The sequence below is a fragment of the Elephas maximus genome, chromosome 16 (genome assembly GCF_024166365.1).
Source record: "Elephas maximus indicus isolate mEleMax1 chromosome 16, mEleMax1 primary haplotype, whole genome shotgun sequence".
Classification (NCBI taxonomy): domain Eukaryota; kingdom Metazoa; phylum Chordata; class Mammalia; order Proboscidea; family Elephantidae; genus Elephas; species Elephas maximus.
The window spans coordinates 86,599,114-86,616,973 of NC_064834.1; positions in this window are offsets into that span (position 1 = coordinate 86,599,114).

Below are 17,860 nucleotides of genomic sequence, written 5' to 3' on the forward strand. Positions count from 1 at the left end.
TAAGCACAAAAGGCTGGAATAGAGCAGCCCCGCACGCAACAGGAGACCCCAAAGGAGACTCCCAGAGGCTAGATTAGGTCCGAACGGAGAGTTTTGCAGGTCAGAATTGTCCCGAACGGAGAGACCCGCAGGCAAGAATAGGCCGGAACGGAGAGTCCCGCAGGCAAGAATAGGCCCAAACGGAGAGTTGCGCAGGCGAGAATAGGCCCAAAGGAAAGTCCCGCAGGCGAGAGAATATGCCCAAATTGAGAATACCGCAGGCCAGCATACGCCTGAACGGAGATTCCCGTAGGCAAGCACAGGCCCAAACAGAGTCCCGCAGGCCAGAACAGGCCCGAACGGGGAGTCCTGCAGGCCACAATAGGCCGGAACAGAGATTCCTGCAGGCAAGCATAGGCCCAAACAGAGTCCCGCAGGCCAGAATAGGCCCGAACGGAGTCCCGCGGGCCAGGGTATGCCCGAACGGAGATTCCCGGAGCAAGGATAGGCCCGAACAGAGTCCCGCAGGCAAGAATAGGCCCGAGTAGAGCAGCCATGCAGGCAAGATGAGGCACGAACAGAGTCCCGCTGGCAAGAGTAGCCCTGAATGGAGAACCCACAGGCAAGAATAGGCTCAAACGGAGAGTCCCGCAGACAAGAATAGGCCCGAACAGAATCCCAGAGGCAAGAATTGAGGAGCCCCGTAGGCAAGAGTAGGCCCGACTAAAGGCCCGCTCCAGAGAATAGGCCCGAGCAGAGAGTCCCGTAGGCGAAAAAGGCCTGAACAGAGAGCCCCGCAGGCAGGCATGGGCCCGAACAGAGTCCCACAGGCCAGAATAGTCCCGAACAGAGATTCCCGGAGCAAGAATAGCCCCGAACAGAATTCCGCAGGCCAGCATACGCCTGAACGGAGATTGCCGAAGGGAAGCCTAGGCCCGAACGAAGAGTCCCGCAGGCCAGAATGGGCCCGAACGGAGATTGTCGGAGGCAAGAATAGGCCCCAATAGAGTCCCACAGGCAAAAATAGGCCCGAGTAGAGGAGCCGTGCAGGCAAGAAGAGGCCCGAACAGAGTCCCGCGGGCAAGGATACGCCCAAACGGAGAGTCCCGCAGGCAAGAATGGGCCCGAACGGAGAGACCCGCAGGCCAGCATACGCCTGAACGGAGATTCCCGCAGGCAAGCATAGGCCCAAACAGAGTCCTGCAGGCCAGAATAGGCCCGAACGGAGAGTCCTGCAGGCAAGCACAGGCCCGAACAGAGTCCCGCAAGCCAGGGTACGCCCGAACGGAGACTCCCGGAGCAAGAATAGGCCCGAAAAGAGTCCCGCAGGCCAGAATAGGCCCGAACGGAGAGTCCCGCAGGCCAGAGTAGGGCGGAACAGAGATTCCTGCAGGCAAGCATAGGCCCGAACAGAGTCCCGCAGGCCCGAACAGGCCAGAACGGAGATTCCCGGAGGCAAGAATAGGCCCGAGTAAAGTCCCGCTCCAGAGAATAGGCCCGAACGGAGAGTCCCGCAGGCCAACATAGGCCCGAACGGTCATTCCCGCAGGCAAGCATAGGCCCGAACAGAGTCCAGCAGGCCAGCATAGGCCCGAACGGAGATTCCCGGACCAAGAATAGACCCGAACGGTGTCCCGAAGGCAAAATGAGGCCCGAGTAGAGGAGCCGTGCAGGCAAGAAGACGACCGAACACTGTCCGGCAAGCAACAATAAGCCCGAATGCAGAATCCTGCAGGCAAGAACGGGCCTGAACAGAGTCCCACTGGCAAGAAGAAGCACAAATAGAAGAGGCCCCTAGGCAAGAATAGGCCCGAGTAGAGTCCCGCTCCCAAGATTAGGCCCGAACGGAGAGTCCCGCAGGCCAGAAACGACCGAACGGAGAGTCCCGCAGGCCAGAAACGACCGAACGGAGGGTCCCGCGGGCGAGAATAGGCCCGAAGAGATGTCCTGCAGGCGGGAATACGCCCAAACTGAGAATCCCACAGGTCAGCATAACCCTGAAAGGAGATTCCCGCAGGCAAGCATAGGCCCGAACAGAGTCCCACAAGCCAGAATAGGACCGAACGGAGTTTTCCGGGGGCAACAATAGGCCTGGACAGAGGCCCGCAGGCAAAAAGAGGCCCGAGTAGAGGGGCTGTGCAGGCAAGAAGAGTCCCGAACAGAGTCCTGCAGGCAAGAATAGGCCCAAACGAAGAGCCCCGCTGGCAAGAAGAGACCCGAACAGAGTCCCGAAGGCCAGAAAGGCCCGAACGGAGAGTTCCCCAGGTGAGAATAGGCCCGAACGGAGAGTCCCGCAGGCCACAATAGGCCCGAATAGAGGAGCCCTTAGGCAAAAATAGGCCCGAATAGAGACCCGCTCACAAGAATAGGCCCGAACGGAGAGTCCCGCAGGCCAGAAAAGCCCAAACAGAGGGTCTCGAAGGCGAGAATGGGCCCGAACGAGGGTCCCGCAGACCACGATAGGAGCGAACGGAGAGTCTCGCAGGCCAGAAAAGGCCCGAACAGAATCCCGCAGGGAAGTATAGGCCCGAATAGAGTCCCGCAGGGAAGGACAGGCCTGAATAGCGGAGCCCCGCACGCACGAACAGGCCCGAGTAGCAGAGCCCTGCAAGCACGAACAGACCCGAGTAGCGGAGCCCCGCATGCACGAACAGGCCCAAGTAGTGGAACCCCGCATGCACCAACAGGCCCGAGTAGCAGAGCCCCGCACGCACAATCAGGCCTGAGTAGCGGAGCTCCGCATGCTAGAACAGGACCGAATATCGGAGCTCCGTAAGCACAAAAGGCTGGAATAGAGCAGCCCCGCACGCAACAGGAGACCCCAAAGGAGACTCCCAGAGGCTAGATTAGGTCCGAACAGAGAGTTTTGCAGGTCAGAATTGTCCGAACGGAGAGACCCGCAGGCAAGAATAGGCCGGAACGGAGAGTCCCGCAGGCAAGAATAGGCCCGAACGGAGAGTTGCGCAGGCGAGAATAGGCCCAAAGGAAAGTCCCGCAGGCGAGAGAATATGCCCAAATTGAGAATACCGCAGGCCAGCATACGCCTGAACGGAGATTCCCGTAGGCAAGCACAGGCCCAAACAGAGTCCCGCAGGCCAGAACAGTCCCGAACGGGGAGTCCTGCAGGCCACAATAGGCCGGAACAGAGATTCCTGCAGGCAAGCATAGGCCCAAACAGAGTCCCGCAGGCCAGAATAGGCCCGAACGGAGTCCCGCAGGCCAGGGTATGCCCGAACGGAGATTCCCGGAGCAAGGATAGGCCCGAATAGAGTCCCGCAGGCAAGAAGAGGCCCGAGTAGAGCAGCCATGCAGGCAAGATGAGGCACGAACAGAGTCCCGCTGGCAAGAGTAGCCCTGAATGGAGAACCCACAGGCAAGAATAGGCTCAAACGGAGAGTCCCGCAGACAAGAATAGGCCCGAACAGAATCCCAGAGGCAAGAATTGAGGAGCCCCGTAGGCAAGAGTAGGCCCGACTAAAGGCCCGCTCCAGAGAATAGGCCCGAGCAGAGAGTCCCGTAGGCGAAAAAGGCCTGAACAGAGAGCCCCGCAGGCAGGCATGGGCCCGAACAGAGTCCCACAGGCCAGAATAGTCCCGAACAGAGATTCCCGGAGCAAGAATAGCCCCGAACAGAATTCCGCAGGCCAGCATACGCCTGAACGGAGATTGCCGAAGGGAAGCCTAGGCCCGAACGAAGAGTCCCGCAGGCCAGAATGGGCCCGAACGGAGATTGTCGGAGGCAAGAATAGGCCCCAGTAGAGTCCCACAGGCAAAAATAGGCCCGAGTAGAGGAGCCGTGCAGGCAAGAAGAGGCCCGAACAGAGTCCCGCGGGCAAGGATACGCCCAAACGGAGAGTCCCGCAGGCAAGAATGGGCCCGAACGGAGAGACCCGCAGGCCAGCATACGCCTGAACGGAGATTCCCGCAGGCAAGCATAGGCCCAAACAGAGTCCTGCAGGCCAGAATAGGCCCGAACGGAGAGTCCTGCAGGCAAGCACAGGCCCGAACAGAGTCCCGCAAGCCAGGGTACGCCCGAACGGAGACTCCCGGAGCAAGAATAGGCCCGAAAAGAGTCCCGCAGGCCAGAATAGGCCCGAACGGAGAGTCCCGCAGGCCAGAGTAGGGCGGAACAGAGATTCCTGCAGGCAAGCATAGGCCCGAACAGAGTCCCGCAGGCCCGAACAGGCCAGAACGGAGATTCCCGGAGGCAAGAATAGGCCCGAGTAAAGTCCCGCTCCAGAGAATAGGCCCGAACGGAGAGTCCCGCAGGCCAACATAGGCCCGAACGGTCATTCCCGCAGGCAAGCATAGGCCCGAACAGAGTCCAGCAGGCCAGCATAGGCCCGAACGGAGATTCCCGGACCAAGAATAGACCCGAACGGTGTCCCGAAGGCAAAATGAGGCCCGAGTAGAGGAGCCGTGCAGGCAAGAAGACGACCGAACACTGTCCGGCAAGCAACAATAAGCCCGAATGCAGAATCCTGCAGGCAAGAACGGGCCTGAACAGAGTCCCACTGGCAAGAAGAAGCACAAATAGAAGAGGCCCCTAGGCAAGAATAGGCCCGAGTAGAGTCCCGCTCCCAAGATTAGGCCCGAACGGAGAGTCCCGCAGGCCAGAAACGACCGAACGGAGGGTCCCGCGGGCGAGAATAGGCCCGAAGAGATGTCCTGCAGGCGGGAATACGCCCAAACTGAGAATCCCACAGGTCAGCATAACCCTGAAAGGAGATTCCCGCAGGCAAGCATAGGCCCGAACAGAGTCCCACAAGCCAGAATAGGACCGAACGGAGTTTTCCGGGGGCAACAATAGGCCTGGACAGAGGCCCGCAGGCAAAAAGAGGCCCGAGTAGAGGGGCTGTGCAGGCAAGAAGAGTCCCGAACAGAGTCCTGCAGGCAAGAATAGGCCCAAACGAAGAGCCCCGCTGGCAAGAAGAGACCCGAACAGAGTCCCGAAGGCCAGAAAGGCCCGAACGGAGAGTTCCCCAGGTGAGAATAGGCCCGAACGGAGAGTCCCGCAGGCCACAATAGGCCCGAATAGAGGAGCCCTTAGGCAAAAATAGGCCCGAATAGAGACCCGCTCACAAGAATAGGCCTGAACGGAGAGTCCCGCAGGCCAGAAAAGCCCAAACAGAGGGTCTCGAAGGCGAGAATGGGCCCGAACGAGGGTCCCGCAGACCACGAGAGGAGCGAACGGAGAGTCTCGCAGGCCAGAAAAGGCCCGAACAGAATCCCGCAGGGAAGTATAGGCCCGAATAGAGTCCCGCAGGGAAGGACAGGCCTGAATAGCGGAGCCCCGCACGCACGAACAGGCCCGAGTAGCAGAGCCCTGCAAGCACGAACAGACCCGAGTAGCGGAGCCCCGCATGCACGAACAGGCCCAAGTAGTGGAACCCCGCATGCACCAACAGGCCCGAGTAGCAGAGCCCCGCACGCACAATCAGGCCTGAGTAGCGGAGCTCCGCATGCTAGAACAGGACCGAATATCGGAGCTCCGTAAGCACAAAAGGCTGGAATAGAGCAGCCCCGCACGCAACAGGAGACCCCAAAGGAGACTCCCAGAGGCTAGATTAGGTCCGAACGGAGAGTTTTGCAGGTCAGAATTGTCCCGAACGGAGAGACCCGCAGGCAAGAATAGGCCGGAACGGAGAGTCCCGCAGGCAAGAATAGGCCCGAACGGAGAGTTGCGCAGGCGAGAATAGGCCCAAAGGAAAGTCCCGCAGGCGAGAGAATATGCCCAAATTGAGAATACCGCAGGCCAGCATACGCCTGAACGGAGATTCCCGTAGGCAAGCATAGGCCCAAACAGAGTCCTGCAGGCCAGAATAGGCCCGAACGGAGAGTCCTGCAGGCAAGCACAGGCCCGAACAGAGTCCCGCAAGCCAGGGTACGCCCGAACGGAGACTCCCGGAGCAAGAATAGGCCCGAAAAGAGTCCCGCAGGCCAGAATAGGCCCGAACGGAGAGTCCCGCAGGCCAGAGTAGGGCGGAACAGAGATTCCTGCAGGCAAGCATAGGCCCGAACAGAGTCCCGCAGGCCCGAACAGGCCAGAACGGAGATTCCCGGAGGCAAGAATAGGCCCGAGTAAAGTCCCGCTCCAGAGAATAGGCCCGAACGGAGAGTCCCGCAGGCCAACATAGGCCCGAACGGTCATTCCCGCAGGCAAGCATAGGCCCGAACAGAGTCCAGCAGGCCAGCATAGGCCCGAACGGAGATTCCCGGACCAAGAATAGACCCGAACGGTGTCCCGAAGGCAAAATGAGGCCCGAGTAGAGGAGCCGTGCAGGCAAGAAGACGACCGAACACTGTCCGGCAAGCAACAATAAGCCCGAATGCAGAATCCTGCAGGCAAGAACGGGCCTGAACAGAGTCCCACTGGCAAGAAGAAGCACAAATAGAAGAGGCCCCTAGGCAAGAATAGGCCCGAGTAGAGTCCCGCTCCCAAGATTAGGCCCGAACGGAGAGTCCCGCAGGCCAGAAACGACCGAACGGAGGGTCCCGCGGGCGAGAATAGGCCCGAAGAGATGTCCTGCAGGCGGGAATACGCCCAAACTGAGAATCCCACAGGTCAGCATAACCCTGAAAGGAGATTCCCGCAGGCAAGCATAGGCCCGAACAGAGTCCCACAAGCCAGAATAGGACCGAACGGAGTTTTCCGGGGGCAACAATAGGCCTGGACAGAGGCCCGCAGGCAAAAAGAGGCCCGAGTAGAGGGGCTGTGCAGGCAAGAAGAGTCCCGAACAGAGTCCTGCAGGCAAGAATAGGCCCAAACGAAGAGCCCCGCTGGCAAGAAGAGACCCGAACAGAGTCCCGAAGGCCAGAAAGGCCCGAACGGAGAGTTCCCCAGGTGAGAATAGGCCCGAACGGAGAGTCCCGCAGGCCACAATAGGCCCGAATAGAGGAGCCCTTAGGCAAAAATAGGCCCGAATAGAGACCCGCTCACAAGAATAGGCCTGAACGGAGAGTCCCGCAGGCCAGAAAAGCCCAAACAGAGGGTCTCGAAGGCGAGAATGGGCCCGAACGAGGGTCCCGCAGACCACGAGAGGAGCGAACGGAGAGTCTCGCAGGCCAGAAAAGGCCCGAACAGAATCCCGCAGGGAAGTATAGGCCCGAATAGAGTCCCGCAGGGAAGGACAGGCCTGAATAGCGGAGCCCCGCACGCACGAACAGGCCCGAGTAGCAGAGCCCTGCAAGCACGAACAGACCCGAGTAGCGGAGCCCCGCATGCACGAACAGGCCCAAGTAGTGGAACCCCGCATGCACCAACAGGCCCGAGTAGCAGAGCCCCGCACGCACAATCAGGCCTGAGTAGCGGAGCTCCGCATGCTAGAACAGGACCGAATATCGGAGCTCCGTAAGCACAAAAGGCTGGAATAGAGCAGCCCCGCACGCAACAGGAGACCCCAAAGGAGACTCCCAGAGGCTAGATTAGGTCCGAACGGAGAGTTTTGCAGGTCAGAATTGTCCCGAACGGAGAGACCCGCAGGCAAGAATAGGCCGGAACGGAGAGTCCCGCAGGCAAGAATAGGCCCGAACGGAGAGTTGCGCAGGCGAGAATAGGCCCAAAGGAAAGTCCCGCAGGCGAGAGAATATGCCCAAATTGAGAATACCGCAGGCCAGCATACGCCTGAACGGAGATTCCCGTAGGCAAGCATAGGCCCAAACAGAGTCCCGCAGGCCAGAACAGGCCCGAACGGGGAGTCCTGCAGGCCACAATAGGCCGGAACAGAGATTCCTGCAGGCAAGCATAGGCCCAAACAGAGTCCCGCAGGCCAGAATAGGCCCGAACGGAGTCCCGCAGGCCAGGGTATGCCCGAACGGAGATTCCCGGAGCAAGGATAGGCCCGAATAGAGTCCCGCAGGCAAGAAGAGGCCCGAGTAGAGCAGCCATGCAGGCAAGATGAGGCACGAACAGAGTCCCGCTGGCAAGAGTAGCCCTGAATGGAGAACCCACAGGCAAGAATAGGCTCAAACGGAGAGTCCCGCAGACAAGAATAGGCCCGAACAGAATCCCAGAGGCAAGAATTGAGGAGCCCCGTAGGCAAGAGTAGGCCCGACTAAAGGCCCGCTCCAGAGAATAGGCCCGAGCAGAGAGTCCCGTAGGCGAAAAAGGCCTGAACAGAGAGCCCCGCAGGCAGGCATGGGCCCGAACAGAGTCCCACAGGCCAGAATAGTCCCGAACAGAGATTCCCGGAGCAAGAATAGCCCCGAACAGAATTCCGCAGGCCAGCATACGCCTGAACGGAGATTGCCGAAGGGAAGCCTAGGCCCGAACGAAGAGTCCCGCAGGCCAGAATGGGCCCGAACGGAGATTGTCGGAGGCAAGAATAGGCCCCAATAGAGTCCCACAGGCAAAAATAGGCCCGAGTAGAGGAGCCCTTAGGCAAAAATAGGCCCGAATAGAGACCCGCTCACAAGAATAGGCCCGAACGGAGAGTCCCGCAGGCCAGAAAAGCCCAAACAGAGGGTCTCGAAGGCGAGAATGGGCCCGAACGAGGGTCCCGCAGACCACGATAGGAGCGAACGGAGAGTCTCGCAGGCCAGAAAAGGCCCGAACAGAATCCCGCAGGGAAGTATAGGCCCGAATAGAGTCCCGCAGGGAAGGACAGGCCTGAATAGCGGAGCCCCGCACGCACGAACAGGCCCGAGTAGCAGAGCCCTGCAAGCACGAACAGACCCGAGTAGCGGAGCCCCGCATGCACGAACAGGCCCAAGTAGTGGAACCCCGCATGCACCAACAGGCCCGAGTAGCAGAGCCCCGCACGCACAATCAGGCCTGAGTAGCGGAGCTCCGCATGCTAGAACAGGACCGAATATCGGAGCTCCGTAAGCACAAAAGGCTGGAATAGAGCAGCCCCGCACGCAACAGGAGACCCCAAAGGAGACTCCCAGAGGCTAGATTAGGTCCGAACAGAGAGTTTTGCAGGTCAGAATTGTCCGAACGGAGAGACCCGCAGGCAAGAATAGGCCGGAACGGAGAGTCCCGCAGGCAAGAATAGGCCCGAACGGAGAGTTGCGCAGGCGAGAATAGGCCCAAAGGAAAGTCCCGCAGGCGAGAGAATATGCCCAAATTGAGAATACCGCAGGCCAGCATACGCCTGAACGGAGATTCCCGTAGGCAAGCACAGGCCCAAACAGAGTCCCGCAGGCCAGAACAGTCCCGAACGGGGAGTCCTGCAGGCCACAATAGGCCGGAACAGAGATTCCTGCAGGCAAGCATAGGCCCAAACAGAGTCCCGCAGGCCAGAATAGGCCCGAACGGAGTCCCGCAGGCCAGGGTATGCCCGAACGGAGATTCCCGGAGCAAGGATAGGCCCGAATAGAGTCCCGCAGGCAAGAAGAGGCCCGAGTAGAGCAGCCATGCAGGCAAGATGAGGCACGAACAGAGTCCCGCTGGCAAGAGTAGCCCTGAATGGAGAACCCACAGGCAAGAATAGGCTCAAACGGAGAGTCCCGCAGACAAGAATAGGCCCGAACAGAATCCCAGAGGCAAGAATTGAGGAGCCCCGTAGGCAAGAGTAGGCCCGACTAAAGGCCCGCTCCAGAGAATAGGCCCGAGCAGAGAGTCCCGTAGGCGAAAAAGGCCTGAACAGAGAGCCCCGCAGGCAGGCATGGGCCCGAACAGAGTCCCACAGGCCAGAATAGTCCCGAACAGAGATTCCCGGAGCAAGAATAGCCCCGAACAGAATTCCGCAGGCCAGCATACGCCTGAACGGAGATTGCCGAAGGGAAGCCTAGGCCCGAACGAAGAGTCCCGCAGGCCAGAATGGGCCCGAACGGAGATTGTCGGAGGCAAGAATAGGCCCCAGTAGAGTCCCACAGGCAAAAATAGGCCCGAGTAGAGGAGCCGTGCAGGCAAGAAGAGGCCCGAACAGAGTCCCGCGGGCAAGGATACGCCCAAACGGAGAGTCCCGCAGGCAAGAATGGGCCCGAACGGAGAGACCCGCAGGCCAGCATACGCCTGAACGGAGATTCCCGCAGGCAAGCATAGGCCCAAACAGAGTCCTGCAGGCCAGAATAGGCCCGAACGGAGAGTCCTGCAGGCAAGCACAGGCCCGAACAGAGTCCCGCAAGCCAGGGTACGCCCGAACGGAGACTCCCGGAGCAAGAATAGGCCCGAAAAGAGTCCCGCAGGCCAGAATAGGCCCGAACGGAGAGTCCCGCAGGCCAGAGTAGGGCGGAACAGAGATTCCTGCAGGCAAGCATAGGCCCGAACAGAGTCCCGCAGGCCCGAACAGGCCAGAACGGAGATTCCCGGAGGCAAGAATAGGCCCGAGTAAAGTCCCGCTCCAGAGAATAGGCCCGAACGGAGAGTCCCGCAGGCCAACATAGGCCCGAACGGTCATTCCCGCAGGCAAGCATAGGCCCGAACAGAGTCCAGCAGGCCAGCATAGGCCCGAACGGAGATTCCCGGACCAAGAATAGACCCGAACGGTGTCCCGAAGGCAAAATGAGGCCCGAGTAGAGGAGCCGTGCAGGCAAGAAGACGACCGAACACTGTCCGGCAAGCAACAATAAGCCCGAATGCAGAATCCTGCAGGCAAGAACGGGCCTGAACAGAGTCCCACTGGCAAGAAGAAGCACAAATAGAAGAGGCCCCTAGGCAAGAATAGGCCCGAGTAGAGTCCCGCTCCCAAGATTAGGCCCGAACGGAGAGTCCCGCAGGCCAGAAACGACCGAACGGAGGGTCCCGCGGGCGAGAATAGGCCCGAAGAGATGTCCTGCAGGCGGGAATACGCCCAAACTGAGAATCCCACAGGTCAGCATAACCCTGAAAGGAGATTCCCGCAGGCAAGCATAGGCCCGAACAGAGTCCCACAAGCCAGAATAGGACCGAACGGAGTTTTCCGGGGGCAACAATAGGCCTGGACAGAGGCCCGCAGGCAAAAAGAGGCCCGAGTAGAGGGGCTGTGCAGGCAAGAAGAGTCCCGAACAGAGTCCTGCAGGCAAGAATAGGCCCAAACGAAGAGCCCCGCTGGCAAGAAGAGACCCGAACAGAGTCCCGAAGGCCAGAAAGGCCCGAACGGAGAGTTCCCCAGGTGAGAATAGGCCCGAACGGAGAGTCCCGCAGGCCACAATAGGCCCGAATAGAGGAGCCCTTAGGCAAAAATAGGCCCGAATAGAGACCCGCTCACAAGAATAGGCCTGAACGGAGAGTCCCGCAGGCCAGAAAAGCCCAAACAGAGGGTCTCGAAGGCGAGAATGGGCCCGAACGAGGGTCCCGCAGACCACGAGAGGAGCGAACGGAGAGTCTCGCAGGCCAGAAAAGGCCCGAACAGAATCCCGCAGGGAAGTATAGGCCCGAATAGAGTCCCGCAGGGAAGGACAGGCCTGAATAGCGGAGCCCCGCACGCACGAACAGGCCCGAGTAGCAGAGCCCTGCAAGCACGAACAGACCCGAGTAGCGGAGCCCCGCATGCACGAACAGGCCCAAGTAGTGGAACCCCGCATGCACCAACAGGCCCGAGTAGCAGAGCCCCGCACGCACAATCAGGCCTGAGTAGCGGAGCTCCGCATGCTAGAACAGGACCGAATATCGGAGCTCCGTAAGCACAAAAGGCTGGAATAGAGCAGCCCCGCACGCAACAGGAGACCCCAAAGGAGACTCCCAGAGGCTAGATTAGGTCCGAACGGAGAGTTTTGCAGGTCAGAATTGTCCCGAACGGAGAGACCCGCAGGCAAGAATAGGCCGGAACGGAGAGTCCCGCAGGCAAGAATAGGCCCGAACGGAGAGTTGCGCAGGCGAGAATAGGCCCAAAGGAAAGTCCCGCAGGCGAGAGAATATGCCCAAATTGAGAATACCGCAGGCCAGCATACGCCTGAACGGAGATTCCCGTAGGCAAGCATAGGCCCAAACAGAGTCCCGCAGGCCAGAACAGGCCCGAACGGGGAGTCCTGCAGGCCACAATAGGCCGGAACAGAGATTCCTGCAGGCAAGCATAGGCCCAAACAGAGTCCCGCAGGCCAGAATAGGCCCGAACGGAGTCCCGCAGGCCAGGGTATGCCCGAACGGAGATTCCCGGAGCAAGGATAGGCCCGAATAGAGTCCCGCAGGCAAGAAGAGGCCCGAGTAGAGCAGCCATGCAGGCAAGATGAGGCACGAACAGAGTCCCGCTGGCAAGAGTAGCCCTGAATGGAGAACCCACAGGCAAGAATAGGCTCAAACGGAGAGTCCCGCAGACAAGAATAGGCCCGAACAGAATCCCAGAGGCAAGAATTGAGGAGCCCCGTAGGCAAGAGTAGGCCCGACTAAAGGCCCGCTCCAGAGAATAGGCCCGAGCAGAGAGTCCCGTAGGCGAAAAAGGCCTGAACAGAGAGCCCCGCAGGCAGGCATGGGCCCGAACAGAGTCCCACAGGCCAGAATAGTCCCGAACAGAGATTCCCGGAGCAAGAATAGCCCCGAACAGAATTCCGCAGGCCAGCATACGCCTGAACGGAGATTGCCGAAGGGAAGCCTAGGCCCGAACGAAGAGTCCCGCAGGCCAGAATGGGCCCGAACGGAGATTGTCGGAGGCAAGAATAGGCCCCAATAGAGTCCCACAGGCAAAAATAGGCCCGAGTAGAGGAGCCGTGCAGGCAAGAAGAGGCCCGAACAGAGTCCCGCGGGCAAGGATACGCCCAAACGGAGAGTCCCGCAGGCAAGAATGGGCCCGAACGGAGAGACCCGCAGGCCAGCATACGCCTGAACGGAGATTCCCGCAGGCAAGCATAGGCCCAAACAGAGTCCTGCAGGCCAGAATAGGCCCGAACGGAGAGTCCTGCAGGCAAGCACAGGCCCGAACAGAGTCCCGCAAGCCAGGGTACGCCCGAACGGAGACTCCCGGAGCAAGAATAGGCCCGAAAAGAGTCCCGCAGGCCAGAATAGGCCCGAACGGAGAGTCCCGCAGGCCAGAGTAGGGCGGAACAGAGATTCCTGCAGGCAAGCATAGGCCCGAACAGAGTCCCGCAGGCCCGAACAGGCCAGAACGGAGATTCCCGGAGGCAAGAATAGGCCCGAGTAAAGTCCCGCTCCAGAGAATAGGCCCGAACGGAGAGTCCCGCAGGCCAACATAGGCCCGAACGGTCATTCCCGCAGGCAAGCATAGGCCCGAACAGAGTCCAGCAGGCCAGCATAGGCCCGAACGGAGATTCCCGGACCAAGAATAGACCCGAACGGTGTCCCGAAGGCAAAATGAGGCCCGAGTAGAGGAGCCGTGCAGGCAAGAAGACGACCGAACACTGTCCGGCAAGCAACAATAAGCCCGAATGCAGAATCCTGCAGGCAAGAACGGGCCTGAACAGAGTCCCACTGGCAAGAAGAAGCACAAATAGAAGAGGCCCCTAGGCAAGAATAGGCCCGAGTAGAGTCCCGCTCCCAAGATTAGGCCCGAACGGAGAGTCCCGCAGGCCAGAAACGACCGAACGGAGGGTCCCGCGGGCGAGAATAGGCCCGAAGAGATGTCCTGCAGGCGGGAATACGCCCAAACTGAGAATCCCACAGGTCAGCATAACCCTGAAAGGAGATTCCCGCAGGCAAGCATAGGCCCGAACAGAGTCCCACAAGCCAGAATAGGACCGAACGGAGTTTTCCGGGGGCAACAATAGGCCTGGACAGAGGCCCGCAGGCAAAAAGAGGCCCGAGTAGAGGGGCTGTGCAGGCAAGAAGAGTCCCGAACAGAGTCCTGCAGGCAAGAATAGGCCCAAACGAAGAGCCCCGCTGGCAAGAAGAGACCCGAACAGAGTCCCGAAGGCCAGAAAGGCCCGAACGGAGAGTTCCCCAGGTGAGAATAGGCCCGAACGGAGAGTCCCGCAGGCCACAATAGGCCCGAATAGAGGAGCCCTTAGGCAAAAATAGGCCCGAATAGAGACCCGCTCACAAGAATAGGCCCGAACGGAGAGTCCCGCAGGCCAGAAAAGCCCAAACAGAGGGTCTCGAAGGCGAGAATGGGCCCGAACGAGGGTCCCGCAGACCACGAGAGGAGCGAACGGAGAGTCTCGCAGGCCAGAAAAGGCCCGAACAGAATCCCGCAGGGAAGTATAGGCCCGAATAGAGTCCCGCAGGGAAGGACAGGCCTGAATAGCGGAGCCCCGCACGCACGAACAGGCCCGAGTAGCAGAGCCCTGCAAGCACGAACAGACCCGAGTAGCGGAGCCCCGCATGCACGAACAGGCCCAAGTAGTGGAACCCCGCATGCACCAACAGGCCCGAGTAGCAGAGCCCCGCACGCACAATCAGGCCTGAGTAGCGGAGCTCCGCATGCTAGAACAGGACCGAATATCGGAGCTCCGTAAGCACAAAAGGCTGGAATAGAGCAGCCCCGCACGCAACAGGAGACCCCAAAGGAGACTCCCAGAGGCTAGATTAGGTCCGAACGGAGAGTTTTGCAGGTCAGAATTGTCCCGAACGGAGAGACCCGCAGGCAAGAATAGGCCGGAACGGAGAGTCCCGCAGGCAAGAACAGGCCCGAACGGAGAGTTGCGCAGGCGAGAATAGGCCCAAAGGAAAGTCCCGCAGGCGAGAGAATATGCCCAAATTGAGAATACCGCAGGCCAGCATACGCCTGAACGGAGATTCCCGTAGGCAAGCATAGGCCCAAACAGAGTCCCGCAGGCCAGAACAGGCCCGAACGGGGAGTCCTGCAGGCCACAATAGGCCGGAACAGAGATTCCTGCAGGCAAGCATAGGCCCAAACAGAGTCCCGCAGGCCAGAATAGGCCCGAACGGAGTCCCGCAGGCCAGGGTATGCCCGAACGGAGATTCCCGGAGCAAGGATAGGCCCGAATAGAGTCCCGCAGGCAAGAAGAGGCCCGAGTAGAGCAGCCATGCAGGCAAGATGAGGCACGAACAGAGTCCCGCTGGCAAGAGTAGCCCTGAATGGAGAACCCACAGGCAAGAATAGGCTCAAACGGAGAGTCCCGCAGACAAGAATAGGCCCGAACAGAATCCCAGAGGCAAGAATTGAGGAGCCCCGTAGGCAAGAGTAGGCCCGACTAAAGGCCCGCTCCAGAGAATAGGCCCGAGCAGAGAGTCCCGTAGGCGAAAAAGGCCTGAACAGAGAGCCCCGCAGGCAGGCATGGGCCCGAACAGAGTCCCACAGGCCAGAATAGTCCCGAACAGAGATTCCCGGAGCAAGAATAGCCCCGAACAGAATTCCGCAGGCCAGCATACGCCTGAACGGAGATTGCCGAAGGGAAGCCTAGGCCCGAACGAAGAGTCCCGCAGGCCAGAATGGGCCCGAACGGAGATTGTCGGAGGCAAGAATAGGCCCCAGTAGAGTCCCACAGGCAAAAATAGGCCCGAGTAGAGGAGCCGTGCAGGCAAGAAGAGGCCCGAACAGAGTCCCGCGGGCAAGGATACGCCCAAACGGAGAGTCCCGCAGGCAAGAATGGGCCCGAACGGAGAGACCCGCAGGCCAGCATACGCCTGAACGGAGATTCCCGCAGGCAAGCATAGGCCCAAACAGAGTCCTGCAGGCCAGAATAGGCCCGAACGGAGAGTCCTGCAGGCAAGCACAGGCCCGAACAGAGTCCCGCAAGCCAGGGTACGCCCGAACGGAGACTCCCGGAGCAAGAATAGGCCCGAAAAGAGTCCCGCAGGCCAGAATAGGCCCGAACGGAGAGTCCCGCAGGCCAGAGTAGGGCGGAACAGAGATTCCTGCAGGCAAGCATAGGCCCGAACAGAGTCCCGCAGGCCCGAACAGGCCAGAACGGAGATTCCCGGAGGCAAGAATAGGCCCGAGTAAAGTCCCGCTCCAGAGAATAGGCCCGAACGGAGAGTCCCGCAGGCCAACATAGGCCCGAACGGTCATTCCCGCAGGCAAGCATAGGCCCGAACAGAGTCCAGCAGGCCAGCATAGGCCCGAACGGAGATTCCCGGACCAAGAATAGACCCGAACGGTGTCCCGAAGGCAAAATGAGGCCCGAGTAGAGGAGCCGTGCAGGCAAGAAGACGACCGAACACTGTCCGGCAAGCAACAATAAGCCCGAATGCAGAATCCTGCAGGCAAGAACGGGCCTGAACAGAGTCCCACTGGCAAGAAGAAGCACAAATAGAAGAGGCCCCTAGGCAAGAATAGGCCCGAGTAGAGTCCCGCTCCCAAGATTAGGCCCGAACGGAGAGTCCCGCAGGCCAGAAACGACCGAACGGAGGGTCCCGCGGGCGAGAATAGGCCCGAAGAGATGTCCTGCAGGCGGGAATACGCCCAAACTGAGAATCCCACAGGTCAGCATAACCCTGAAAGGAGATTCCCGCAGGCAAGCATAGGCCCGAACAGAGTCCCACAAGCCAGAATAGGACCGAACGGAGTTTTCCGGGGGCAACAATAGGCCTGGACAGAGGCCCGCAGGCAAAAAGAGGCCCGAGTAGAGGGGCTGTGCAGGCAAGAAGAGTCCCGAACAGAGTCCTGCAGGCAAGAATAGGCCCAAACGAAGAGCCCCGCTGGCAAGAAGAGACCCGAACAGAGTCCCGAAGGCCAGAAAGGCCCGAACGGAGAGTTCCCCAGGTGAGAATAGGCCCGAACGGAGAGTCCCGCAGGCCACAATAGGCCCGAATAGAGGAGCCCTTAGGCAAAAATAGGCCCGAATAGAGACCCGCTCACAAGAATAGGCCCGAACGGAGAGTCCCGCAGGCCAGAAAAGCCCAAACAGAGGGTCTCGAAGGCGAGAATGGGCCCGAACGAGGGCCCCGCAGACCACGATAGGAGCGAACGGAGAGTCTCGCAGGCCAGAAAAGGCCCGAACAGAATCCCGCAGGGAAGTATAGGCCCGAATAGAGTCCCGCAGGGAAGGACAGGCCTGAATAGCGGAGCCCCGCACGCACGAACAGGCCCGAGTAGCAGAGCCCTGCAAGCACGAACAGACCCGAGTAGCGGAGCCCCGCATGCACGAACAGGCCCAAGTAGTGGAACCCCGCATGCACCAACAGGCCCGAGTAGCAGAGCCCCGCACGCACAATCAGGCCTGAGTAGCGGAGCTCCGCATGCTAGAACAGGACCGAATATCGGAGCTCCGTAAGCACAAAAGGCTGGAATAGAGCAGCCCCGCACGCAACAGGAGACCCCAAAGGAGACTCCCAGAGGCTAGATTAGGTCCGAACGGAGAGTTTTGCAGGTCAGAATTGTCCCGAACGGAGAGACCCGCAGGCAAGAATAGGCCGGAACGGAGAGTCCCGCAGGCAAGAATAGGCCCGAACGGAGAGTTGCGCAGGCGAGAATAGGCCCAAAGGAAAGTCCCGCAGGCGAGAGAATATGCCCAAATTGAGAATACCGCAGGCCAGCATACGCCTGAACGGAGATTCCCGTAGGCAAGCATAGGCCCAAACAGAGTCCCGCAGGCCAGAACAGGCCCGAACGGGGAGTCCTGCAGGCCACAATAGGCCGGAACAGAGATTCCTGCAGGCAAGCATAGGCCCAAACAGAGTCCCGCAGGCCAGAATAGGCCCGAACGGAGTCCCGCAGGCCAGGGTATGCCCGAACGGAGATTCCCGGAGCAAGGATAGGCCCGAATAGAGTCCCGCAGGCAAGAAGAGGCCCGAGTAGAGCAGCCATGCAGGCAAGATGAGGCACGAACAGAGTCCCGCTGGCAAGAGTAGCCCTGAATGGAGAACCCACAGGCAAGAATAGGCTCAAACGGAGAGTCCCGCAGACAAGAATAGGCCCGAACAGAATCCCAGAGGCAAGAATTGAGGAGCCCCGTAGGCAAGAGTAGGCCCGACTAAAGGCCCGCTCCAGAGAATAGGCCCGAGCAGAGAGTCCCGTAGGCGAAAAAGGCCTGAACAGAGAGCCCCGCAGGCAGGCATGGGCCCGAACAGAGTCCCACAGGCCAGAATAGTCCCGAACAGAGATTCCCGGAGCAAGAATAGCCCCGAACAGAATTCCGCAGGCCAGCATACGCCTGAACGGAGATTG